The sequence below is a fragment of the Equus asinus genome, chromosome 2 (genome assembly GCF_041296235.1).
Source record: "Equus asinus isolate D_3611 breed Donkey chromosome 2, EquAss-T2T_v2, whole genome shotgun sequence".
Taxonomy (NCBI): Eukaryota; Metazoa; Chordata; class Mammalia; order Perissodactyla; family Equidae; genus Equus; species Equus asinus.
The window spans coordinates 122,137,286-122,164,878 of NC_091791.1; positions in this window are offsets into that span (position 1 = coordinate 122,137,286).

The window sequence follows — 27,593 nt, forward strand, 5'->3', positions numbered from 1 at the left end:
ACCTTGGAAAGGTGACCAAAATAATACTCAAAAAGTCCTGTGGTCGTCACACATCTGGCATAGTCTAGGCGATTAAGCACTAGATGAGAACCAAGGCTTACTGAGGTGTCACCACACACTGCAAAAAAGGGGTCGGTAGACAGGGGGAATTACACAATGCTTGTTTTAAATCACCTGGATCTGTCCTCCCTGTCTCTCCTCTTTGCTCTCATCAGTTTTCCTTGTTCTCATCTCTTTATCCTTTCCCTCTGAGTGTTAAAATAATTTCCACTTCACTAATTCAATTTTCTATCATATCTAGTCAACTGCTGACTCTCTGCTGTAGTACTTGCATGATATTGGACTTTGTCAGGATGAGATGCATTCAGTTACAGATGCCCCTAGGTCTCCACCCACGTCCTTCACCAGCAAAGAAGAGTGGAAAGCTCTATACTGTAATATTGAATGACTAATCCAGGACCCAGAAGCCTGGACTAGGTGAAAATGGAGCTTGGGCTAGAATCAGCTCTAATTGAACCACAAGGGCTAAGAGTGGGAAAAGGGTAGTTCCCAAGAAAAGCTAGAGGTGCTGTGATCAGAATTAGGGAAAAAGGATCTGAGCAGAGAAAAACAGTAGATGTCCACTACAGCACTCTTAACTGCTATTGTTGTGGACCTCCCTACATTGGGTGTGAACCCGCGCATTTCCTGGCTTCTTTCTCAATGCTACTACTCATGCCAAAAAACCCTCCCAGGCCATTTTTTTGCTTGTCATTGTCATCAACATCAGCATTGACCCAGGTCTGTCATGGTCATGTCATGGTTTTTGGAATTAACAGATTCCAAAAACTACTGACGCAAAACTTGCCCCTCCAATGTAACAGATGAAAGTGGGATCTGGCTCTACATATTTACGTACTTTGTTTTTGAATGCTTAGTATTTGGGCTTATAACTCAGAATAAGGTAAAGAACTTTGGAACTCCAGGATAACCCTGGAAAGTTGAGGACCAATGAGGGATTTTTTTTTCTTTCTCGTAGACACATTGAAATATTAAAATTCCTTCTCAGCTCTCTGGAACAGGTGATTGGAGCCAGGAGTCTGTACCAAATTATTTGTCTAGGAACTTGACATCCTGGAAGGTTTTATTTTTGTCCACTTACCCAACAAACACAGAAATGAAAGCAATAATATTTCATTTGATCATTACCAAATGTTATTAATATTCATGAAGACACTCCCTACGCCTTTCTCTAGGACCAAGGGCTACTTGTGGCTTTTAACAAGCATGGTCCTTGTAAACTAAAATATACAAATAACTCAAGTATTGAGTCCATTCTGAATGTTGAGGGTGCCTAGACCTACTTTAGAATGAGGGTCCCCTCATGTGGAAAAAGGTAAGGCCAAAGACCACCCTGTCACTCAGCTGGGTGTAAGGAATGCATTTTATTGGGAAACATACAAGCTAGTCTGATGAGGCATGTAGTCCCCTGCTCTGTCCTCATCCATAGAGAAATGCAAAGGGGCCAGGGCACATTTGGACAATCTAAGGCTGTGCTCCAGGGGAACGCCCTCCCTGTGCTGCTCTCCTCTTCACAGTGCAGCACAAGAGCAGCCTGGCAGGCAGGGTGAAAACAACCAGTGTTCAGGTGCTATGCAGTCTGAGTTTAGACACAAGAAACTAGGACCTGATGACATTGTGAGAAGTGGCATTCTAGTTTCTGGTGCACAGGAGCCTCTAGTTCCATGAGAAACTGAGTGCATGTTCAGCCTCTCTTACTTGGTGCGGGTGACATTCTGTCTCAGGTAGCCAACTTCCAGACAACCTGAGGAGGGCCCCTGGGGTCATCACCAGAAAATTCTACTTGTCTCTCCACAATCTACAATGCACAGATTCATCTCCAACCTTTCCTTAGCAGAAATATTAAAAAATCAATTCTTCCTGAGGGAGCATATAAATCTGAATCAAGACTGTCCTGTGCTTTCTGAAAACAATGATCCAGGCATCATTATTCTCTGCAACTGACTTAGAAGTTACCATCCTATGAGTTCAAAATCAGTCACTTGGAGATTCATGAAAGAAAAAAAGATGCATCTTAAAGTACAGCCCATTAAATGGACAAAGGGGTGCTGGCTTGCTGAGAAGTGCCAAGGGTCCTGTGACTCCTTCCTCTAGGTCACACAGACAACGTGACAGTAACCATCATCTTGGAGCATAGGATTTGTGAAGCCAGCCCCAGGTTCTGTGCCTAACATTCGAGTAGCTGCCACCTCATGCTTAGCTTTGGGATCTAAATGACTAGGCTTCCCAAAAATGTAATGGAAGAGAGCTCAGAGGACAAAAGCAGTCAAATGTGCTTTTGCTTTACATTAAAACTGAAGAAAATTGAGAATTTGCTTTTCAAAGTATTGTTTCTGCTGTCGTAAACTATCTTATAGTTTTAGTATAAATATTATATAGTATTAGAGAAGGTAAAATCATTTTTATACATTTATTGGCTATTTGTGTTTTGTGAATGATTTTTTTCTGCATTTTGCCGTCATTTTTCACTTGGAGCTCTAAAAAGCAAATTGTAAGCCCTCCTTACATATTAAAGTTATTGGCTATTTCCTTGTGATACAGTTTGCAAGCATTTTTCCTGGTTTGCTCTTTGCCATTTTTGATATTTGATATACAAAAGTTATAAAAGTTATGAGTTGGATCTACCAATCTTTTTTCTTATAATTTCTACCTTTGTTTTGTGATTAGAAAGTCCTTTCTAAAATAAAAGTTATGTAAATAATTATCTATATTTCCTTCTAGTGGTTTTATGGGTTGGTTTGTTTTTATTTGGCATTTAAATCCACTTGGAATTTATGGAAATATATGGTATGAGGCAAAAAATCTGTTTTTTTTCAAATAGTTATTCGTTATTCCTCAACTATTTAGTGACTAGGCCATCCTTTTTCTCCCCATCATAGAGTGCTGCTTTTCTCATCTAATGAGTTCTCATGTACATCTGCATCTGAGTCTGGACTCTTCTCTTTTGCTGATCAATCTGTACCTGATCACATTATTTTCATACTGTAACTTTGAAATTTTATGTTTTATGGTAAAATACATTGTCCCTCATTTATTTTAATGTCTATAACTATTTATATGCATAAATAAATCTTCTATATTAACTTTAAATAGTTTGGTAAAGTTCCCCCCCAAATAATCCCATTGGAATTATATTAACTGTATTAACTAATTCCAATAAGTTGACTGGTTTGCCATATCAAGCTTGCTATCCAAGAACTATAAATAGTGTCTTTCTACCTCTTCAAGTCAGAGTTCACGACCTCAGCAGTTTCGTCTCTTTCTCATCGACCACAGTTTTGTTAATTCTTGTAGTACCTTATTTTTCAATAATTAATGAGATCTTCTATTCCTTATATTAGTGCTCCAAGTGATTAACACTCTTATAAAGGAAAATAGTAAGTTTGCTGTATTTATTTTATAACAGGACACATTCTGAAATCTCATGTTAGTTCTAAGTTTTTGATTTGATTCTCTTGAGATAACTTGAGGGCATCAATTTAAGAGCTATTGCGGCAAAATACGTATAAATTATAATGTTGAGTGGTTAAATAATTCCACAATTTAAAATTCAATGCTTTCACCTGAATTACCTCATTTAATTCTCACAAAAATGATGAGATAACATTTAGGATACATTTTTTACAGATGAAGCAACTCAGGCTAAATCCACACTGCTGGCAAATAGCAGAATTGACACTTGAACTCAGAGAATCGGTTAAAAATATCGACTACATATATCATACGCAATATTACACATTTATTTTATGTGATTCTATAGAATACTGTGCAATTCAGTGCTTCTCTACTGTTTTTCACCTCATGGCACACAGAAAAAATTACAATATTTTATGGCACGGGGATTGAGCAGACAACCGGCCTATGGCTCTGGCCGCCTCTGAGCAGCCAGCTCAGGGCATCGTGAGCCATTTGAGGCGCTGTGGTGGGGATGCTCCGATTTAATGATATGGAAAGAGGTCCATGTCACAGCGTTATGCCACAGTGTATTCTTGTGAGGAATAAATGAGGAAATACATGTAAAACCCTTATTACAATGCCTGGACTATCAAACACCCTCAGTAGTAGCTATTATTTCCCCTTTTCTTTTGCCCTTTGGGCCACACAGAGCCAGTCTCTTTCTTACGCTTCAGGAACGTCCTTTTGAAATGTTGGGATCTTTGAAAGTAATTCTTCTTAGCTGAATATAACTGATAGAAATACTGTTGACCAGGAAGGCAGTGGTCAGAGGGCCTGGGGTGGACCCACGACTTCCTTCTGGGCCAGGCTGGGGTCTGCCTTTATCCTTGACCTCCTGACCTTGAAGCTGGATCCAACAGTTGGCTGCAATAAAAGATACATTCCATCCCTGACACTGTCCACCCCAGCCAGATGCTGGTCACTTTCAGCCTGCTCAGTCTAGGCTACAATTCATGGCCAATAAAGTTGAACTTTCTTTAGTCAGCCCCATCTGTGGACCATTTGCCTATACACACCCTGTAGGTCTGGTACCTGAAACCCCAGAAATAAAAAGTGAGTCACCTAAAGCCTTATGCTTTGAAGTGGCAAAATGGGTGTCCCAGCAAAGGGTCCTCGCACAAGTCCTGGCTTCTGTCCACCATGCCACACTGCCTCCTCACCTTACAGCTCTCCTCTGCTGGCTGTTCACAGAGGTTCTGAGACAGACAGGCCAGCAGAGGCTTCCCCTGCCAGAGCCTCCTCCCAGCCTAGGTCCCCGCTGGTAGAGGACAGCTGGCAAGTATGTTCCCCTGGGTCCATCCACCATGCCCTGGTCTTCCCCTCTCAACATAAACAGGCACCCTTAAGTGGCCATTCTCTTAGGAGTTTGCTGTCTGTTAATAAATGAATCTGTTCATGCAAAAGCTTGGGACCAGTGGGTTAATAAAGTATTACATCTCCCAAGAAGGATGTTACAGAATTTTCAAAGATGACATTTGGAGACTTAGAATCACAGGACCAAAGAATCCTAGGGTATGACAGCATGGAGGGACTTCAAGAATGCTATAGACCAACACATCCATTTCCCAGATGGGGAAGCTGAGGCTCAGATACGGGAAGTTACTTCTGCAATGCTTTGCAATCAAGAAGTAGAGCCCAGGGTTCCTGATTGCAGGCCAGTGTTCTTCCAGCTGCCTCAGACAGCAACTGAAGCAGAGGGGACTCTGAATGCCCCAGCGCTACAGTCCCCTGGGTGGCGGTGAGGGCACATTTACAGACAGCAGGCCCTAAGGAGAAGGAGGTGTAATATTAGCTCAAGAAGAGTAGGTTTTAGTTTTTGTTTAAAAGAAATCTTTCTCAATTCTAAAACTAATACATGCTTGTTATTTTTTTAAAGAGCATAAAAGAGTATTACATGGAAAATAAATCTCCCTTCCCCAGAGGTACTTGCTATTGAGCTGGCGTATCCTTTCAAACATTTCTACACATGTAGAAAGATACACATATTTGTATATGTTTGCATGTTTGTTTATAAATGCTCATACATATAGACATATCTTTTTTCATAAAAAAGGGCTCATATTATACATTCTGTTCTGCAAATTTGCTTTTCTTTTTTTCACTTAATATATTCAGCATATTTTGTCTATGTTAACACATATAAATGTCCCTCTTTTTTTAATGTCTGCATAGTAATCTATAGTGTTGCTATATCACAACTTATTTAATTTACTGATGGACATTTGGATTGTTTGCAGTTTGGGACAGTTATCAATAATTTTGCAGTGAGAATCTTCATGCTTTGTGCGCTGCTGAGATTCTGTAGGATAAATTCCTAAAAATGGAAATGTAAGTTAAAGGGAGTGAGCACTTTCAATTGTAGTCTTTAGAGGGGGCTTTCCCCACCTCCGTGTCTCCCCTCCCCCATCCTGATGCTCTCCACCCCTTAACCCCATTCTTTGGTCTCCATAGCACTCATCACCATCTGAGACAGAATGTATTCAGTTATTTGTTTATCATTCATCTTCCCCATCTGAAACTGTCGGTTCACTGCCGCAGCTGCTCACTGGTGTGATCCAGGTCCTAGAAGAGTGTCTAACACAAAATTGGTGTCAATAAACATTTTTTTCATTCATTTATTCCTTCATTCATTCACTAAATATTATGTATAAATTAACAGTATTATGTGCCAACACTGTTCTAAGCACTGGGAATACAGCACTAATGAAAACAGACAAATATCCCACCCTGTTCTTGAATGAACACAGGGCTTGTTCTGACGGGGCGACGTTTGAGGCTGGAAAACACTTTGAACTCTTCAAAGTTTCTCCTCTGCAATCTGACAAAATTCTGTTGAATCACCTCACCCCAGGAGGAAAGCATCACACAGATGTGTATCGACTCTAAGTCCAGAGGTGGTCTCTTCATGCGGACTTTGCCACATGAGACACATGCTGGAAGATGAGCAAATGGATCATCACAATGTCCCATTAAGGCCCGTTCTCCCATTAATAAGGAAGAACTCGGTAAGAAGATTATTATTTTGCTGACATCTCTGACATTTAATTTATAATATGATGTTTGTTTTGGCCAAAACATCTAAAATTAAACCTCTCACTTTCTTTTTTATTATTATTTATTTATTTATTTTCAGATGTACATCATAATATATTTTGAATTCTGCGTAGATTACGTCATGTTCACCATCCGAAAACTATAGTCCATCCCCTCACTTGTGAGCCTAATCACCCCTCTGCCCTCCCCCATTCCTCGATGGGAACCACCAATCCAATCTGCAATGCTATGTGTTTGTTTGGTGTTGGTTTTATCTTCCACTTATGAGTGACATCATACAGTATTTGAGTTTCTCCCTCTGACTTATTTCACTTCACATAATACCCTCAAGGTCCATCCATGTTGTCACAAATGGCTGGATTTCATCACTTCTTATGGCTGAGTACTATTCCATTGTGTATAAATACCACATGTTCTTTATCCATTCGTCCCTTGATGGGCACCTAGGTTGCTTCTGAGTCTTGGCGATTGTGTATAATGCTGCAGTGAACATAGGGGTGCATGTATCTTTATGCCTTTGTGTTTTCAAGTTCTTTGGATAAATACCCAGCAGTGGGCTAGCTGGATCATATGGTAGATCTATTCTTAATTTTCTGAGCATACTCCATACTGCTTTCCATAGTGGCTGCACCAGTTTGCACTCCCACCAGCAGTGAACAAGGGTTCCCTTCTCTCCACATCCTCTCCAACATTTCTTGTTTCCTGTCTTGTTAATTATAGCCATTCTGACCAGAGTGAGGTGATACCTCATCGTAGTTTTGGTTGGCATTTCCCTGATAGCTAATGATGTTGAGCATCTTTTCATGTGCCTGTTGGCCATCTGTATATCCTCTTTGGAGAAATCTCTGTTCAGATCTTTTGCCCATTTTTTAATTGGATTGTTGGTTTTTTTGTTGTTGAGATGTATGAGTTCTTTGTATATTTTGGATATTAACCCCTTATCTGACATGTGGTTTGCAAATATCTTCTCCCAATTGTTAGGTTGTCTTTTCGTTTTGTTGATGGTTTCCTTTGCTGTGCAGAAGGTTTTTAGTTTGATGTAGTCCCATTTGTTCATTTTTCCTTTTGTTTCCCTTGCCCGGTCAGACGTGGGACTTGAAAATATGCTGCTCAGACTGATGTCAAAGAGCATACAGCCCATGTTTTCTTCTAGAATTTTCATGGTTTCGGGTCTTACATTCAAGTCTTTAATCCATTTTGAGTTGATTTTTGTGCGTGGTGTAAGGGAATGGTCTGCTTTCATTCTTTTGCATGTGGCTGTCCAGTTTTCCCAACACCATTTATTGAAGAGAATCTCCTTTCTCCATTGTATGCTCTTGGCTCCCTTGTCAAATAATAGCTGTCCATAAACGTGTGAGTTTACTTCTGGGATCTCGATTCTGTTCCATTGATCTGTGTGTCTGTTTTTGTGCCAGTACCATGCTGTTTTTGTTACTATGGCTTTTGAAATCAGGGAGTGTGATACCTCCAGTGTTGTTCTTTTGTCTCAGGAATCCTTTGGCTATTCGGGGTCTTTTGTTGTTCCACATAAATTTTAGGATTCTTTGTTCTATTTCTGTGAAAAATGTTGTTGGAACTTTGATAGGGATTGTGTTGAATCTGTAGATTGCTTTAGGAAGTATGGACATTTTAATGATGTTAATTCTTCCAACCCAAGAGCATGGAATATCTTTCCATTTCTTTGTGTCTTCTTTGGTTTCTTTCAACAGTGTTTTATAGTTTTCGGTGTACATATCTTTCACCTCTTTCGTTAAGTTTATTCCTGGGTATTTTATGCTTTTTGTTTCAATGGTAAATGGGATTGTATTCTTAATTTATCTTTCTGCTACTTCATTGTTAGTGTATAGAAACGCAACCGATTTTAGTACGTTGATTTTGTATCCCGCGACTTGACTGTATTCTTTTCTTGTTTCTAAAAGCTTTTTAGTGGAATCTTTAGGGTTTTCTAGATATAAAATCATGTCATCTGCAAAGAGTGACAGTTTCACTTCTTCTTTTCCAATGTGGATCCCTTTTATTTCTTTTTCTTGCCTGATTGCTCTGGCTAGGACTTCCAATACTATGTTAAATAAGAGTGGTGACAGTGGGCATCTTTGTCTGGTTCCTGTTCTTGGAGGGATAGCTTTCCGTTTTTCTCCATTGGGAATGATATTTGCTGTGGGTTTGTCATATATGGCCTTTATTATGTTGAGGTGTTTTCCTTCTATACCCGTTTTATTTAGAGTTTTTAGCATAAATGGATGCTGCATCTTGTCAAATGCTTTCTCTGCATCTATTGAGATGATGATGTGATTTTTATTCTTCACTTTGTTAACGTAGTGTATCACATTGATAGATTTGCAGATGTTGAACCATCCCTGCATCCCTGGAATTAAACCCACTTGATCATGATGTATGATCTTTTTAATGTGTTGTTGTATTCGATTTGCTAGTGTTTTGTTGAGGATTTTTGCATTGATATTCATCAGTGATATTGGCCTGTAATTTTCTTTTTTTGTGTTGTCCCTGTCTGGTTTTGGTATCAGGATAATGTTGGCTTCATAGAATGAGTTCGGAAGCCTCCCCTCCTCTTCAATTTTTTGGAAGAGTTTGAGAAGGATAGGTATTAAGTCTTCTTTGAATGTTTGGTAGAATTCACCAGGGAAGCCATCTGGTCCTGGACTTTTATTTTTGGGGAGGGTTTTGATTGCTGTTTCAATCTCCTTACAGGTGATTGGTCTATTCAAATTTTCTACTTCTTCTTGGTCCAGTTTTGGAAAGTTGTATGTTTCTAAGAATTAATCCATTTCTTCTAGATTATCCAATTTGTTGGCGTATAGCTTTTCATAGTATTCTCTTAATATCTTTTGTATTTCTGAGGTGTCCACTGTAATTTCTTCTCTTTCCTGTCTGATTTTATTTATTTGAGCCTTCTCTCTATTTTTCTTGGTGAGTCTAGCTAAGGGTTTGTCAATTTTGTTTATCTTTTCAAAGAACCAGCTCTTGGTTTCATTAAATGTTTCTATTTTTTTTTCAGGCTCTATATCATTTATTTCTGCTCTAATTTTTATTATTTCCTTCCTTCTGCTGATTTTGGGCTTTGTTTGTTGTTCTTCTTTCTCCAGTACCTTTAGATGCGCTTTTAGATTGTTTACTTGGGATTTTCCTTGTTTGTTGAAGTAGGCCTGAATTGCTATAAACTTCCCTCTTAGAACCACTTTTGCTGTACCCCACAGATTTTGGCACGTCGTGTTTTGATTTTCATTTGTCTCCAGGAATTTTTTTATTTCTTCTTTGATTTCTTCATTGACCAATTGTTGTTCAGTGACATTTTGTTTAATCTCCACATTTTTGTGGCTTTTCTAGTTTTCTTCCTGTAGGTGATTTCCAGTTTCATACCTTTGTGGTCAAAAAAGATGCAAGGTATTATTTCAATCTTCTTAAATTTATTATGACTTGTCTTGTAGCCTAATATGTGATCAATCCTAGAGAATGCTCCATGGGCATTTGAAAAGAATGTGTACTCTGTGGTTTTTGGATGGAATGTTCTGTATATATCTGCTAAGTCCATCTGGTCTAATGTATCCTTTAAGGCCAGTGTTTCCTTATTGATCTTCTGTTTGGATGATCCAGCCATTGGTGTAAGTGGAGTGTTAAAGTCCCCTCCTATTATTGTGTTACTGTTTATTTCTCCTTTTATGTCTGCTAATAATTGCTTTATATGTTTAGGTGCTCCTATGTTGGGTGCATAGATATTTACAAGAGTTATATTTTCTTTTTGGATTGTTCCCTTTATCATTATGTAGTGCCCGTCTTTGTCTTTTATTACAGTTTTTGTTTTAAAGTCTATTTTGTCTGATATAAGTATTGCTACTGCCACTTTCTTTTCTTTGCCATTTGCATAGAATATCTTTTTTCATCCATTCATTTTCAGTTTGTGAGTGTCTTTAGGTCTGAAGTGTGTTTCTTGTATGCAGCATATACATAGGTCTTGTTTTTTAATCCAATTGGCCACCCTATGGCATTTGATTGGAGCATTTAGTCCATTGACATTTAAAATAGCTATTGATAAACATGTATTTATTGCCATTTTGTCACTTTCTTTTTCCTGGGTGTTTTAGTAGTTCCTCTCTGTTCCTTTCTTTTTCTCTTGCTCTCTTCCTTTGTGGTTTGATGGCTATCTTTAGTAATATGTTTGATTTCTTTTGTCTTACTTTTTTTCTTGCTTGTTAGAGGTTTCTGATTTGTGATTACCATGAGGATCCTATTTAACATACTATGTATATAACAGTCTGTATTGAGTTGATAGACTCTTTACCTTGACCTCTTTCTAAAAGCTCTACTTTTTCACTCTCCTCCTCCCACATTATATGTTTTTCAAATCACACATAGTCTCTTGTTTAGTGTGTGTCTATCCATTACCCTCTTATCACTGAAATAGGTGATTTTAATACATTTGTCTTTTAACCTTCATATTATCTTCACAGGTAGTTGATCTGCTGCCTTACTATATTTTTACCTTACAAGTGATTTTATTGCCTGGTTTGTTGTTGTTGTTGTTTTGTTTTTTTGATAATTTTTTTTAATCTCTATTTGTGGTCATTGCTTTCCCACTTAAATAAGTCCTTCAGCATTTCTTGCAGAACTGGTTTCTTGGTGATAAACTCCTTTAATTTTTGCTTGTCTGGGAAGCACTTTATCTCTCCTTCCATTCTGAATGACAACCTTGATGGATAGAGTATTCTTGGCTGTAGGGTTTTTCCTTTTAGCACTTTAAATACATCATGCCATTCTTTTCTCGCCTGTAGGGTCTCGGCTGTGAAGTCCACTGATAGCCTGATGGGCTTCCCTTTATATGTCACTTCTGGCCTTTCTCTTGCTGCTTTTAGGATTCTCTATGTCTTTAACTTTGGACATTTTAATTATAACATGTCTTGATGTGGGCCTTTTTGGGCTTCTCTTGTTTGGAGCTCTCTGTGCTTCCTGAACTTGGATGTCTGTTTCCTTACTCAGGTTCGGAAAATTTTCATCTATTATTTCTACAAATAAATTTTCTGCTCCTTTGTCTCTTTCTTCTCCTTCTGGGACACCTATAATCCGAATGTTAGCACGCTTGATATTGTCCCAGAGTTCCCTTACACTGTTCTCATTCTGTCTAATTCTTTTTGCTTTTTTCTGTTCAGCTTGGGGGATTTCCTCTAGTCTTTCATCTAGCTCACTGATCCGTTCTTCTGCTTCCTCTACTCTGATATTGAGACCCTCTAGTGAATTTCTCATTCCGAGTATTGTATTCTTCATTTCTGATTGCTTTTTTTTTATATCTTCCAGTTCTTTGCTGATGTGCTCACTGTGTTCATCCATTCTTTCCCCATATCTGTGAGCATCCTCATGATATTTTGTTTGAACTCTTTGTCAAGTATGTCACTAGTTTCTGTTTCATTTAGTCCTTTTTCTGTGGTTTTGTACTGTTCCCTTGCTTGGAAAGTATTCCTTTGCCTCCTCATTATGCCTCTTTCTCTGTGCTTATTTCTATGTATTAGGTGAGTCAGCTATGTCTCTTGATCTTGGAGAAGTGGCCTTATGTATGAGATGCCTTATGAGGCCCAGCAGTGTGCTTCCCTCTTGTCACTAGTCCATAAGAACCAGGAGTGACCCCTTTGTAGGATACTTGTGTCCTTCTGCTGTGGCAGGGTTGCTCCCACTGCAGGTACCCAGGGAGTCTAATCTTTCATTCACTGTCCAGCCGTTTATAAATCCGGTTTGGGGAGCCTCAGTACTGTTGTCTACAAAGTCTATCAGCACACTCCTATTGCAGTTTTCCTCTTAATTGGGTTGGTACCCAGTGTAGCTGGTTGCTAGGCTCAAGGGCGTATAGTTGTGATAGGCCTTAGGCCTACAAGGCTGTTGTCAGTTCTCTTAGGAGTACAGCTGAGTGGGGCTGGCCTAGGCATGGGAGCACTCAACTGTTTCAGGCTTTGGAAGGGGGGACTGATCCTTTTTATGGCTACTTGTGAAGCACAGGTCTACTGCCACTGATAAGCCTCACCCCCCACAGGACCACACACACCGTCAACACAGTCCTGGTCCATGTGCTTCTCAACCCCCTGGAGCATACCCCGACACCTCAATGCAGAGCCCACTCCTCTCCACGAGTGCCCCCCACAGTTCACCTGGTCCTCACACAGGCCCTGCCCCACAGAGGCAGACACCCTTGCTTGCCTATAGAGGATCAAGGCACCAAGTCAATGCAGGCTGAAAAGTAGCCTGAGGGCTTGCTGTTAGGTGGGGCCACTCCCTAGGGTGGGTTGCCTGCCCTGGCTGAACTGGATTAAATCTGTGCTCTAGTGGGCGTGGCAGACCCCTGGGCTAACAGGCCAAGGGATGAACCTCAATGTTGCCCACCAGGGTCCGTGTCAGCACGCCTGGACCAGCTCAGAACAATGGCCCCCACCAATGTCTCAGTCTCTGGAGAGGTCCCTCCTCTCACCAAGATGTCCCCAGAGCCCACCAGGTGAGTCTCGTTTCACCAAAGGACAGTCAGCCTTCTCTCTGGTGATTTTAGGTTGCTGCAATGAGTGAGTTTGTGCGTGCGCCCTTCAAGACCTGGGTCTTTTTGGCTTTCTGCTGATAGCTTTTCTGGGAGTATCCTTGCTGCAGCTAATAGCCAGCAAAGCCAGACAGTGAGACCGCTGTCTCAGTTGGGCTGAGTCTGAAGTATGCTTATAGCAGTATCGGCCCCACTCCGCACCTCAGTCCTCCATGGAGGGCTGCATACCTTAGGGTGTCTCCCACCTGGCCAGCTGAGAAGCTCCGCTGCTCCCAAAGGTGGCTTTTTCCTCTCCAGCAGGAATTACTGCCTCTTCTGCCTTAGTCAGGACTGTCCCTTGTTGTGGGGGTTCTTTTTATCCAGTTGTCAGTTTTCAGTCTGGGGTAATTGTTCCAAAAGCTGTTGTAACCTTGTTGTGTTCGTGGGAGGAGATGAGTTCAATGTCTGCTCACACCACCACCTTAAGGAGATCTTCAACCTCTCACTTTTGTATGCAGGTTTTTATGTGGACAGTTTTCAACTCCTTCAGGGGACTATGAAGGAGTGCAAATGCTGGATCATATGGTGAGAGTAGGTTTAGTTTTGTAAGAAACCACCAATCTGTCTTCAAAAGTGGCTGTACCATTTTGCGTTTCCACCAGCAGTGAATGAGAGTTCCTGTTGCTCCACATCCTTGCCAGCATTTGGTGTTGTCACTGATCCCAATTTGGCCATTCTAATGGGTGTTCTGTTCTACTTTTGAAACTTCCTGTAAACTTATAATCATTTCAAAATAAAAGCATTAAAAAAGTAAAACTTTAAAAACACAATTTGATTATCATATCTTGACCCTCTGCTGGCTTCCCATCTCAATTTTGCATAAAATAAAGTGTATAGCTTTAGCAGGGCCTAGACATTCTACCTAAACTGGCCCATGGCTGCCTCTTGAGCTTTGCTTTTACCACCCTCCCCCTTGCTCACTCTCACACCTATTCTTACCTTCCTGAGGTTCTTCAAACATGCCCTTAAGTTCCCATCTCAGGGCCTTTGCACTTGCTCTTCCTTCTAGCTGGAATGTTCCCTGCTCAAACGGCATCTCATTAGTAACACCTTCCTTACTCCAATCTCAATAATATCTTTTCTCACTCTATCTCATCCCCGTCTCCACACCCAACTCCGTCTGTCTTCACAGCACTTCTCACTACCTGACATCACGTATACTCACTGGGTGATCTGTTTTTTGTGACTGTTCCATAGAATGTTAAATTTCACAAGGGCAGGAACTTTGTTTATAGGTTCTTATCTTCCCAGTGCTTAACAGTGCCCAGAACATAGTAGACACTCAATAAATGGTTACTAAATTATTTAATTAAGACTATTGGCCTTTTGTGGTACGGACATTTCACATTTTGTCTTTTGGTTTTGTTTATACCATGTGTGTGTGTGTGTGAGAGAGAGAGAGAGAGTATGTGTGTGTGTGTGTGTGTGTGTGTGTGTGTGTGTGTGTGAGCTTGCAGCTTTTACCATACAACAACGTGAAATTTTATGTAGTTGGACATTTTCATCTCTTCTTCTGGATAGTATATCATATTTAGAAGGACCTCTCCTAGGCCAAGATTATTTTAAAATTTTTTCTTCTAGTATTTCAATTTTTTCTTTTTAATGCTTAAACTTTTTATTTATCTGAAAGTTATATGACGTAAAGTATGAAGCAGAGATAACTTTTTCTGATCTTGAAGTTGTGACCACTACTTTCTTTTTCTCTTTGTTCTTATTTACATAGTATACCTTTGCCAACCCTTCTATTTTCAAGCTCACTAGATAACTTTTAGTTGTGCTTCTTGCACACCACATCTTGTATATGTTGTATACAACATAAAATTGAGTTTTTCTTTGTGATCCAACTCTTTGTCTTCAAATACATGAGTTTAGCCCATTTACATTTATCTGTATGTCAGATATGCTAGGTGTGAGTTCTTTTACACTATTTTTATAGCTTATATCTCCACTTCAAACTCTTCTTTTGTAAAAGCAATTACTTTATTATTTTTAAATTGATAATGACATATTTGGTTATAATTTTCATCTGCCCCATGCCAACATTTTTGGCAAGTGTTTTTCATTTTCAATGTGTTTTTCCTGGTGTTTCCTCCTTTTTAATTTTGTTGTATCTTTAGATAGACCAGGGCTTCTCAACCTAGGCACCACTGACATTTTGGGTTGTATACCTCTTCGTTGTGGGGGTTGTCCTGTGCATCGCAGGATGTTTAGCAGCATCCTTGGATCCCACCCACTAGATGCCTCCTCCCCAGTTTTAACAGAACTATCTCCAGACATTGCAAAAGTCGCCTGAGGGGCAACATCATTCCTGGCTGAGAACTTCTGGTATAGATTGCATACTCCTTCCTTTTGGTTGCTCATCTCTGAGAAGGGTGAATTCTGCTTGTGTGGAGATGAGCCCATGCTGCAATCAAGCAGGAATTTTCCTTGTGGCACAGGTGAGGGAGTAAACAAGCTCCTGTAACCTCTATTTCTCCCCAGCCTCCTGGGCTTCACAGCTGTTGAGCTATTCCCAGTGCAGTCTCTCTCCTCCATCTGCCTCCCTCACAGGAGCCACAGTGCTCTTCTGAAAGCCTTACCCCTAAAATCCCTCCAAGGGATGAAGCCCAAGCTCCCTCTTATGGTAATGAAGAGTCTTTAGCTGACCCTTGCCTGCCTCTCCATCTTCCCTGCTCATCGCACACCTGTTCCCATCTCCCCTCTCCTCCCATGGTCCAGCCACGCCAAAGTCCTAGCTTCCCCTGCACGCTCGAGGCCACGTGAAACCTCTGTGCCTTTGCTCATGCTGTTTTTCCTCACCTGCCCTCTTCCTTCCCTGCTGGCTTTCATCCCGGGAATCACCTTTTCCAACAAGCATTCTCTGACCCCTCCCACTCAACTAGCCATGCTCTGCCTTGACCCTGGACCTCTGTCAGAAAACATGTTTGACAGGTAGATGAATTAGTGAATGGATGCATGAATGAACGATTTATTTTTCTCATTGATGTCATCCTGGCCAGCCATTTGGCTTATTGAAAAATGAATGAATGAATGATGTCACTTTCAAGTTAGGTCAAATTGAGATGAATGGAGAAAAGCACTTATACTTAATGAGAACAACCCAGAAAAATGACTTTCTTTGCTTTTAGCAGTCACCTGAATAACAATTACAGCTAACTCATTGACTGTTGACTACATCAGGTGTCAGTCATCTATTGCTGCATAACAAATTACTCTCAAATTGAGCAGCTTGCAAAAACAAACACGTATTATTGCAGTTTCTAAGAGTCGGGAATTCAATAGTGACTTAACCGGGTGGTTCTGGCTCAGGATCTCTCATGAAGTTGTACAGAAGATGTTGGCTGGGGTTGAGGAGCTTGAACTAGGAGGTTCTCAACAACTCTTAAATTCCATGATGTTATGTGATACATGGAATAACCCTGAATAATTCCCACAAACCGAGTTTCTCTGCAGAGACACATTTCTCTCTGCTCAGAAGCAGAGACTATGGTTTGTACCTGTCCAACTCTTAAGGCAAAACTGAGCTTTATTGATGTTTCTCTACTGTCCTCTTGTGGTAATTTCTCATATTGCTGCAGTTCTAAGAAAAAGATGAAATTCCCTTGGCATTTACAGAAAAAAACAATTACAGTACTAAACGCAGTACTTTGAACAGTTTTTACTGTTCTGGGAGTACTGGGAGATAAACATTCATGCAATTTCCCTTTAGAGAGTTTAGTCTTATCATAGAAGTAAGACACTCAGCCCAGAGGTGTATTGTATTATGTGGCATTGCATGGTGTGTCACAGAAGTAGATCAAAGGTTTGACTCTCTACTCCTATACATATCACCTTCACCACCACCATCACCGCCACCACCATTGCCACCATCACCGCCACCATCACCAACAACAACGCCATCACCACTACCCACTAGCAGCAGCACCACTACCACCACCACCATCACTGTTACCTCCATCATGACCACTACCATGATCACAGCCAACACCAAATTTTTGGAGCTATCAGACAATGTGGACTTTTGAAATGGAGGTTAATAGAATCAACAGCAAATGGAACAGATTAGCTATAAAACCTAAGATTTGTACAAAGCTTTTCATTTTGCAAAGAACTTTCACAAATATTATTACTGAAACCTTGCAATAGCCTTAAGATGTGACATAAGTGTTCTTACCATCCTTTTATTTACATTGCTTTTGAAATTTTTAATACAGAAAAGTACAAAAGATAACATAAAAAACACCCACATAACTGCCACCCAGAGTCAACAAATGATAATATTTTGAGATATGTACTCAGATTTTTATTGAAAAAAGGAAAAAGGAATACTCCACAGATAAACTGGAAGTCTCCATTGTATCCCTCTTATTCCCATTTCTCATCCTCCATTCCCAGAGATAACCTTTTTTTTACAACTTTGTATGTATCCAATCTGTGTTTTTATAATTTTAGTATATAAATTTATAGTATATTTAATACACACATATATTTACATATGTTTCCATAAGCTATACAAAATACTGTATTTCTGTGAGTGTTTTAGTAAAATATAAATGGTATCACATTGAAACATTTCGCAACTTTTTTTTCATTCAACAGTATGTTTTCAATACCATTTCATGTTGCTGGATTGGGAGCTATTCCATTTATTTCTCACTGCTGTAAAGTATTCTCATATTTATACTACATTTTGTTTATCTGTCCTTCTGCTGATGGGCATTTGGGTTATATTCAATGTTTAATCACCATACGCAGTGCTGCCATGAACATTGTTATATGTGTTCCTTAATATCACAAATTATCATCAGCAAAGCAGCGGAGGCCCAGAGCGAGGAGATCGTGTGATTTGCCCATCCTCACACAGCTCTCAGGTGGCAGAGTGAGGAGTTTATTGCTACCAAACTGTTCCGTACTGCAGGTGTCGTTTGTGTATGTGCCTGCTGAGACTGGAGTATAACCAATATCTCATAAAAGAAGCCAGAAAAAAGGGTTAATTCAAGCTATGAAATGTATCTAGTCTTGACAAAATGGTTGTTCTGGATAGAATATAATTTAACTTTTTTAAAAAACAGTATAAATTAAAAGAGTTGGGTATACCATCTGTTTTGGGCTGAATCGTGTCCCCCCAAAACTCATAGTGAAGTCCTAACCTCTGGGACATCAGAATGTGATTCTATTTGGAGATAAGGCCTTTAAAGACATAATTAAGTTAAAATGAGATCATTAGGGTGGGCCCTAATCCAACGTGACTGGTGTCCTTAGAGGAGGAGGAAATTAGGTCACAGACATGCACAGAGAAAGGACCATATGAAGACACAGGAAGAAGATGACCATCTAGACAGAGAGAGAGGCCTAGAAGGAACCAACCCTGCTACCACCTTGATCTTGGACTTCAGCCTCCAGAACTGTGAGAAATTAAATCTCTGTTGTTTAAGCCCCTCAGTCTGTCGTATTTGTTATGGCAGCCCTAACAAACTAATACACCTTTGCGAGGGAGAGCAGCTAAAGTGGCTATATACTTTTGAGTCAAGTCAGTCAAGATATGGGCATGGTAGTAGTAAGGTGTGGTTCCTGCAGGGTCCTCCACAGCCCAGATGGAATATCTAACGGAGATGTCCAGCCCCCTGCTCTGATGACAGATTCCCAGAGCAACTTTGAATAATCACTGTTGGTAGCTTGATACTCGGAAGTTGGGGCATGGAGGAGTACTAAGTATTTTGGGTACTGGAAATATCCATGTCCTTCAGTTTTGTAAATCAATCACTCAACTCTGGTGGGTAGAGTTTTCAGGATCTGATCCACCTTGAGCACTGTCTATAGAGTAATAGTGTGATTTGCTGATGGCTCTACCAAGGTGCAGGAAGCCCTGCAGGTGCAGCTGACTAGCCAGCCTATGGGGCCCTACCTTTCTTTTTGACATTTTCACATCTGTCTGCTAAAGTCACAGAATTTCGAAAAAGGGAAATTTCTAACTCAGGTGTGATGGTTACTTTTATGTGTCAACTTGAGGGGGCTAAGGGATGCCCAGATAGCTGGTAAATACCATTTCTGGGTGTGTCTGTGAGGACGTCTCTGGAAGAGATTAGCATCCAAATCTGTAGACTGAGTAAAGAAGATGGCCCTCACCAAGGTGGGTGGGTATCACCCAGCCCACTGAGACCCTGAATAGAACAAAAAGGCAGAGAAAGAGTGAATTTACTCTCTCTGCTTAAGCTGGGACATCCATCTTCTCCTGCCCTCGGACATCAGCCCTCCTTGTTCTTGGGCTCTCAGACTCAGACCAGGACTTACACCATTGGCACCCTGATTCTCAGGCCTTTGGACTCAGACTGACATATACCACCAGCTTTCCTGGTCCTTCAGCTTGCAGACAGCAGATCAGGAGACTTCTCAGCCTCTACAACCATGGGATTCAATTCCTATGATAAGTCTCTTCATATATATCTATATATATCCTATTGGCTCTGTTTCTCCAGAAACCATGACAAATACACCAGTCTAGAAGAAATGTCTCACCTCGGTGACACCAGAGTCACAAAGGACAGAATCAGTAGCTCCAGCCTGCAGCCACACTCCATCTGCCACCTTTACTTCTCCCTGACCAATTTTTTAATCAAATGTTTTCGTCAGAAATGGATTTTATTAATCTTATTATCTTTCAGAGCCTCTTGAGATGATCCATAGCTTTCCTCATTTTACACTTACTAGCTATATGGCTTTGAGAAAAGCTGATTAAATTCTCTGTGCCTCAGTTTCCTCATCTATAAAATGGGAATATTAATAGTTCCTGTGTCATAGAACTGTTGAAGGTTAAATGAAATTACACACAAAAGCATTTAGAACTATGGTTGGCACTTGGTAAGAGTTTGATATAATTTTCTTTGTACTTATTATAATTAGTATTCTTTCTTAAATTTCTATCAGGAAAAATAAGACAGTTAGCATTCACTCTTTCTCCTATCTTCCCTCGCCCCCTAATTCTCAATTTCAATTTGCTGTGCTGTTATTTTTAAATTATTAGGATTTATAAGATTTATTCTAACTCGTTTTTCCATAGCTGTCTAGTCTCAGTTGTGTATTTTAACGGATGAAACCTTTGCTGATCACCTGCCATTTTATGATAGCTTCTTTCTTTTCCTACCTTGCTAGAGTTTTCCTGGGATAGCTGATTCAAGAATAGCTCATGAGTGCTCTTCCCCTGAGCCCCTTCCAGGATTAGAATGGCCCCCTGTTGCCTCTGTACTTGAATGACAATTTGGCAGTTTATCATCCTCTTGGGTCTACACTGTCTTTACCCAAGTCCCTTGTAGATACTTCTCTGCTGTCTTCTTGGAGTAAATGTCATGGAAAAGTTGGAATCACATGATTTCTTTATCTTAAAGATTACTTTTTTGTCTGTTTTCTTTTAATGTAACTTAAATGTCGAAGTTTCTTTAGCTTTCCTTGAAGCCCAGTAACTTCACCAGGACATATCTGTGTTGATCATTCTACTTCAGTTTTTCCTGAAACACGAGGTACTCTTTTAAACTGAGGATTTGGGGCCAGCCCGGTGGCACAGTGGTTGAGCGTGCACGTTTTGCTTCAGCAGCCCGGGGTTCGCCGGTTCGGATCCCGGGTGCGGACATGGCACGGCTTGGCACGCCATGCTGTGGTAGGCATCCCACATATAAAGTAGAGGAAGATGGGCATGGATGTTAGCTCAGAGGCAGTCTTCCTCGGCAAAAAGTGGGGGATTGGCAGCAGTTAGCTCAGGGCTGATCTTCCTCAAAAAACCAAAAAACCCTGAGGATTTAGGTCTTCTTTTATTTTTATTAAAGCTTTCTCTTTTATGTCTTTGAACTTGTTGCAGGCGTTCTCTTTTCTTCTCCAGCATCACCTGTGATCTGCATCATGGATAGCCTTTGTTGTACAAATGTCTTAGTTTCTCCCTAGTAATTTCCAGCACTTTGTTCTTTTTCCACTTTATGTTTGACACTTTTCCCAAGCCTTTCTTTAGTGTCCTGACCTGTGATTTCAGCAGAACCTGTTCTCTTTTTGGCATCTTCAAATTGACTGTTGTTTCCGTAATGGTTTTTCTCTCTCCTACATATTCCCTGAGACTTGACAGCTCTTTTTCATCTCTTTTGTTGTATTATAACCTCTTCTATGATTCCTTGTAATACTTTTTTGAAGTCTTATTGTCTTTTTTTCTTTTTTTAACAATACGGGGGAAAAATCGTGTGTTTGCGCTGTTCTGCTTTCTGGAGTAATTCTCCCAAAATACATTCTTTGCCTGCCTTCTATTTGTTACTTTGCTTTCATTCCTAGTCCTCGGTTGTCATCCTAGTCCTTTTGTCATCCAGGCCACTGATTTGCTGAAAAATTGTGCTGGAGAAGTTGGGGATGAGGGTCTTCGAGTTAGGCATGCTGCCTCCAGACACCTTCTCATCAGCTCTCCTGGGCAACACTGAGGACAGGCTTCTGCGGGGCAATCTCTCAATCTCCCGGGTGACCAAGAAAACAGTAGTTTTCAGTGACAGCCCACCAGCCATAGCTCTTCTGGGGAAAAGTTTGGTGTGATCAGGGCTACGAAGCTGACTGCTTGCCACCCCTCCTCCACTTGCCACACCTCCTGCCCACCTGTCTGACAAGCTTCTCCTCCCACCCCACCTCCTCTGCCATGCTGAGATAAGGAATAGAGTAGGGGTCACCTCTGCTGCTCACACATGGCCCCTAGATGCTACAATTCCAGGTTCCACTGCTTGACTCTTCAGGATGATACCTCGTTCTTTTAGAAAATTCTTAACCCTCTACAACTGCTCTAGGCAGCTCCCTCCCTTTGCTTCAAATATCACCGAATTTGACAGCCACTCCTCATAGTGATTTGGGTTTGTGACCCTACTGTGGTTTCAGTAATTTAAATTCTATTTTACACTTGTTTGCTTGGGTTGACCTCAGGGAACTGGAGTGGTGGGGAGAGGAGGTAGTCTTCCTTTGTACATCAGAAGTCCAAGATAATTATTTTAGAGCAGTTACTATTAAGCTATTATTTCTATTAAGGGTTTACTGTTGTCTGTGAGGCTACTCCTGATTTGTGATAATCACGTCAAACCACAAATGCTTAGGGGCATACATTTTCTCCAGTTTCTTATATCTTAGTTGAGTGCATATGAATTAACCAGATTGGTTTCAATTCAAACCGTATTTGAAGGAAAAGCTGCTGAGTAGCACCCTGTTTTACTTCGCTTGAAAATGTTACATTGTTGTTCAGGGGCCCTTTCCTACTAATGCCCATTCTCCCAGGAGCTTTAAATATAAGGGTATGCGAGCCTCAGTAACTAGGAGTCTATATTGAACAAAGTCAGCTGAGCTAAAACTGTTTCCTACAGCTATTGAGAGCCAGAAATAGAGCTGCGAACAATGTAAACAGTCTTATCAAGTTCTTGGATGATTTCCCCACCATGTGATGGAAAGTGTAAAAATAGTTACTGATGAAGAAGCAAGCCATATGTGAAGTCTATTTTCTCCTATGGTCAAATATTGAACTGAGAAACACAAACCAACAGAAGGAAAATAGCATAAAACTGTGTTGGAATTCAAAATTCTAATGACTCAGGAGTTTTCAGGGTATGAAAAGGCTTATGTTGGGGCCAGACCCATGGCATAGTAGTTAAGTTCTGCGAGCTCTGCTTTGATGGCCCGGAGTCACGCGTTCGGATCCCAGGTGCATACCTACACCACTCATCAGCCATGCGTGGTGGTGACCCATATACAAAATAGGGGCAGACTGGCACAGATGTTAGCTCAGGGTGAATCTTCCTCAGAAAAAAAAAAAGAAAGGCTTATGTCTAGAGTTACAATAAGCGAAAGATGATTGCTTTCCATGTAAACCAAAAATTCTAATTTGTAGGTCCATGGAGAGCAGGGAGGGGCTAACTACAGCCAGCCACCAGAGCTAGAAAAACAAGCTCTCCCCAAACTTGTTCCATAACCTGTCATTCAACTGTGTTAGATTGTGCTGGCAGGTGAGTTTGGCCAAGAAGGCTCTAAAGGCATTCTTAAATTTTGCCTAAAGAAATGTCACAGGGCAATGGTCTTCCTGGTAGATCTGCTCCGGGTGAAGTCCTAGCATCTATGCACGCTGGTCTATGGCTCTCCAGAGATGATTATGCTCCTAGAATACATAAAGTTTAAAGACTGCGCTATTGTATCTATGCAGTCGGATAGAGAGCGTGAGGATAGGAGTTACATAAACGTCAAAGCACAGAGGAAGCAAATCAAGGGGAGATGGAACCCTAGGCAGTCAGTGGCCATTCATCCCAGTGCAGTTGGGGCCTATGGACTTCACCTCAGCCATATTTTTCCTTATGGCCAGAAAGAAGATAGACCTGAAACTTTGAAAATGAGGAAACTAAATTTCTAGACTCCATGTTCCGTATCATACAATACTAAAGCCCATAATAAAACATCATAAATACTAGATCAGAGTGCTTTTGTTCAGAACCTCACCCAACTGTGTTCCAAGAAAAAGATATTAACCCATGGGAAATTGCAACCAGGTCCCTGGGCCTGGAATGAGGCAACCATTACCCACTTACATCTCAGTGATAACTGGGAATGAGGCTGCAGGTTTTGACTGGTCTGGAAAGTCGCTCATCTTGCCCCAGCTATGAGGGCAATGGTCTTGGAAGGCAATATATTCCTGACCACGGTGACCTATTGATCCGTTACTGTCCATATCTGGGCATAACAACAGAGGGCCGTCCTTAAGAGAAAAATCAACCCTTTGAAAATGTCTCAGAGGGAAGAAGATTCTGGTAAAATAACGGCTTTGACAAATTGAAATGGCAAGCAATATGATATATTGGAGTATATGAGGAAGCCATTTGGTGTAAACCTAATTCGACCTGACTTTGTTTTTTCCAAAAGGGCCTGACCATGGCCGTTGAGCATGCATTGCATATCTGCTTTAAAACATTTACTATGGCAAGAACAAATGGCCTTAAGATAAAGGTGCAACTTCCCCCCACATTGGCATTTCCTTAGGGATAAGCATCTTTCCTTAGGCTAGGAACTGATTGCTATGCACACCTGTGACCACCCAACTCACCTGTGACCACCCAGCTCGAGACAACAGACCTGCCACCCTGCTGTGTCCACAGAGACAGCAGACCTACCTGCTGTGTCCATCAATCGCTGTGCCGACAGAGCAGTCTCACAACCATTGTAAAAGGGACATTTCAATCCTATGTGAAACATCCTTTTTGGGGGTATATAACCATTCTGTGCACCCCACTTCTTCGGTGCCCTTTCTTCCTTCAGGAAGAAAGGCCCCGGGCCATGGTCCTCAGATTTTAGCTCAGAATAAACTCTCCCAAATTTTCATTTATAGATTGGTTATGGATTATTTTCGTCAACAGCTTGAACGTATCCTAACTCCCCTCCACTCCCACTGCTAATTCATCCACCTCACTTAAGCTGAAAAGCCTCTGCAGTGACCGATGTGGAGCGTGGGAGTGAGACCTCATGCTGTCTGAAGGCTCAGGCAGGAACTGTGCAGCATTTCCTTCTGCTGCACCTGATGAGTCCTTGCAATTGTGTCTATTGCTTTAGGTGTTTCTGTGCTGTTATTCGGCGGCATTCATGGATGGTGGTGGCATCCACCTGTTCTATCGTTCCTTTCCTTACTTCCTTTAACACTAGTGAGTAGGAAAAACTCAGTCTTCATCCTATGCATTTCTCCTTTAGTCTTATACTAATGCCACACTGACACCACTTCTGACAAGAGATGTGAGGGGGTTTTCTCACACAAAGCAATTCTGCAACAGTAGCTGGTTGTCCTACAATTTAACTTAATTCTGACGCTATCTACCTGGAGATAGCATCGGATCCCACAGGTTAAGAGTTCAGTCCTACAAGACTGTTGCTCTCCCCTACTTCAGATGCCACTCACAAGTCCAGGTTGTCATCTGTGCTTCTGACAGACCTATTATAAATCAGGGGTTCCTACAACGCCCTCCTTGGGTTCAACTAATTCGCTAGAGCGGCTCACAGAATTTAGGCAAATAGTTTACCTACTGTTTGCCAGTTTATTAAAAAAGGATATGGTAAAGGATACAGATGAACAGCCAGATGGAAGAGATGTGTAGGGCAATGTATGTGGGAAGGGCATGGAACTTCCTTGCCCTCTCTGGGCATGCCACTCTCCCAGCACCTCCACGTGTTCACCAACCCAGAAGCTCTCTGAACCTCATACTTTTGGATTTTATGGAGGCTTCGTCACACAGCCATGATTGATCGTTAACTCCATTTCCAGCCCCTCTCCTCTCTCTGGAGAATGGGGGTGGGGCTGAAAATTCCAAGCTTCTAATCATGACTTGGTCTTTCTGGTGACCCTCCCCCACCCAGAAGCCCACCCAAAGTCACCTCAGAACAGAAGAGACTCTTTTCACCCAGGAAATCCCAAGAGATTTAGGAGCCCTGGGTCAGGAAGCAGGGTCAAGACCAAATATTAGAACAAGAAATGCTTCTAGTGCTCTTATCACTTAGGAAATTACAAGTGTTTTAGGAGGCCTGTGCCAGGAACCCGGGCCAGAGACTAAGTGTTAGAACAAAAGAGTCTCTTAGCACCCCTATTTACAAGTGTTCAGGAGCTCTGTGTCAAGGACCAGGGGCAAACACCAATAAATATATTTCTCATTATTTCACAACTAGTATGTAATGCTCCTGTTTAGTGTGATAGTTTGCCTTGACTTCTATTTTGTCAGATGCTATGATTACTACCTCATTTTCATTTAGTTGATATTTTCCTGGCAAGTCTTTTTCATCCTTTTATTTTCAACGTTTGTGTCTCCTTTTAACTCTCTCTCTTAAAGAAAATATATTATTGGATCTCATCATTTTTTATTAATCTAAGAGTCTTTCCCATTTAATTGGTTACATTTATTGTAATTATTCTTTTATTAGAAATATACATATGCATTTCTACCTTTCTTTTCCTATTTTCTTCTCCTACGCTGTTTTCCTTCTTTTCAGTTTTTCATTGGATAGATCGACTTTTCTTTTACTGATTTCAAAATTATCTTTTTTAATTTGTTCTTATGGTGGTCGCTTTTAATTTAAGGCCCTAATTCATATTTACTTACCCTCACTGATTTCTTAATCTCATCAATATCAATATCTTTTCCCAAACAAGACAGGAACTTTTAGCACACCCTCATGCCCCTTGGTCTCTCCACCTGCATCTGTAAACCTGTGGACTTTGTTCAGAATGGTAGTTCTTGGTTGTCACATGCGTATTTTCATTCTTCCTCTTCTCTGATTCTAGATTTTTTAGACAACCATAAGCATCACTAAAGTATAACTGTTAGTTCTTGTAAGTCTTACAGCTGCCTCCAAGGTTTATTTCTCTTCTCCCCTACTGTGACCCTGTGTGCCTGAGAAGATTTTTAGTGGACTTTCATATTTACAGTTTGGCTAGACATAAATTTCTAAATTCAGCAGTTTTTTGCCTTTTCTAATTTAAAAATATGACCCCATTTTCTTCTTGCATGCAGTGTTGATACTGAGAAATCCAATTTCAACCTGATTGCAGGAATCTCTTCTTTCTCTCTGGAGGCATTTGGAATCTTCTCTTTGCATGTGTGTTACTGAACCAAAATGGGTTTCCTCCTGGCGAGTTAAACCAGACTCTCCACCAGAAGTAGCTGTCTCACAAAATATACTTGCAGCAAATAGGAGACCACGCAGAATCATTTCCAAAGTCATGACATCCCGAACAAAGGGAAGCAGGGACATTTATTTCAGATGGGAAGTGAATATTCAAAAGGGAGAGGAGGGTATTCTCTTGCACAGGCTCAGTTGGAAAACGTGCTTCCACATACACTGCAGGTTACGGTAATAAGGCCCAAGCTCCTCCTGGGAGAGATCTCAGCATTGAAAATAAGGCCAAGGGCATAGGCGTAGCTTGGTCTGGTTCAGGGAGGTTGGTGATTGCATTTCCTTAAGATAACAAAAGGAAAAATAACAATTTGGAAAAACAGTTAAATGCTTCCAAACCCACCCTTGAGTTCCTGCAGGTAACCAGTCGGTTACATTTGGTATCTTTACACATCAGTATAATGTATCCATGGGGTGGTTTGTCAGTTCTCAATCCTGTTTGTTACTCCATCAGCCCTTTGATCTGAGACCTTTCATCCTTCTTTAATCTGAGAAATTTATTTTCATTATTTCTTCAAATATTTTTTTTCTACTTCTGGCACACCTATTAGCCATCTCTTATCATTTCTACTTCCACGTTCCATATCTCTTAGCTTTATATATATATATTTTCTCCTTTCCTTCCTGCTGTCTTCTAGGAGGCTTCTTCCAGCAGCTTAGCTATATTTCATGCTGCCTTGAACCTCCTCTGGGATAAGTCTTCATGTCTACTTTTATATTTCTCATACATAACATTTCCACTTAGTTCTTTTTTAAGACT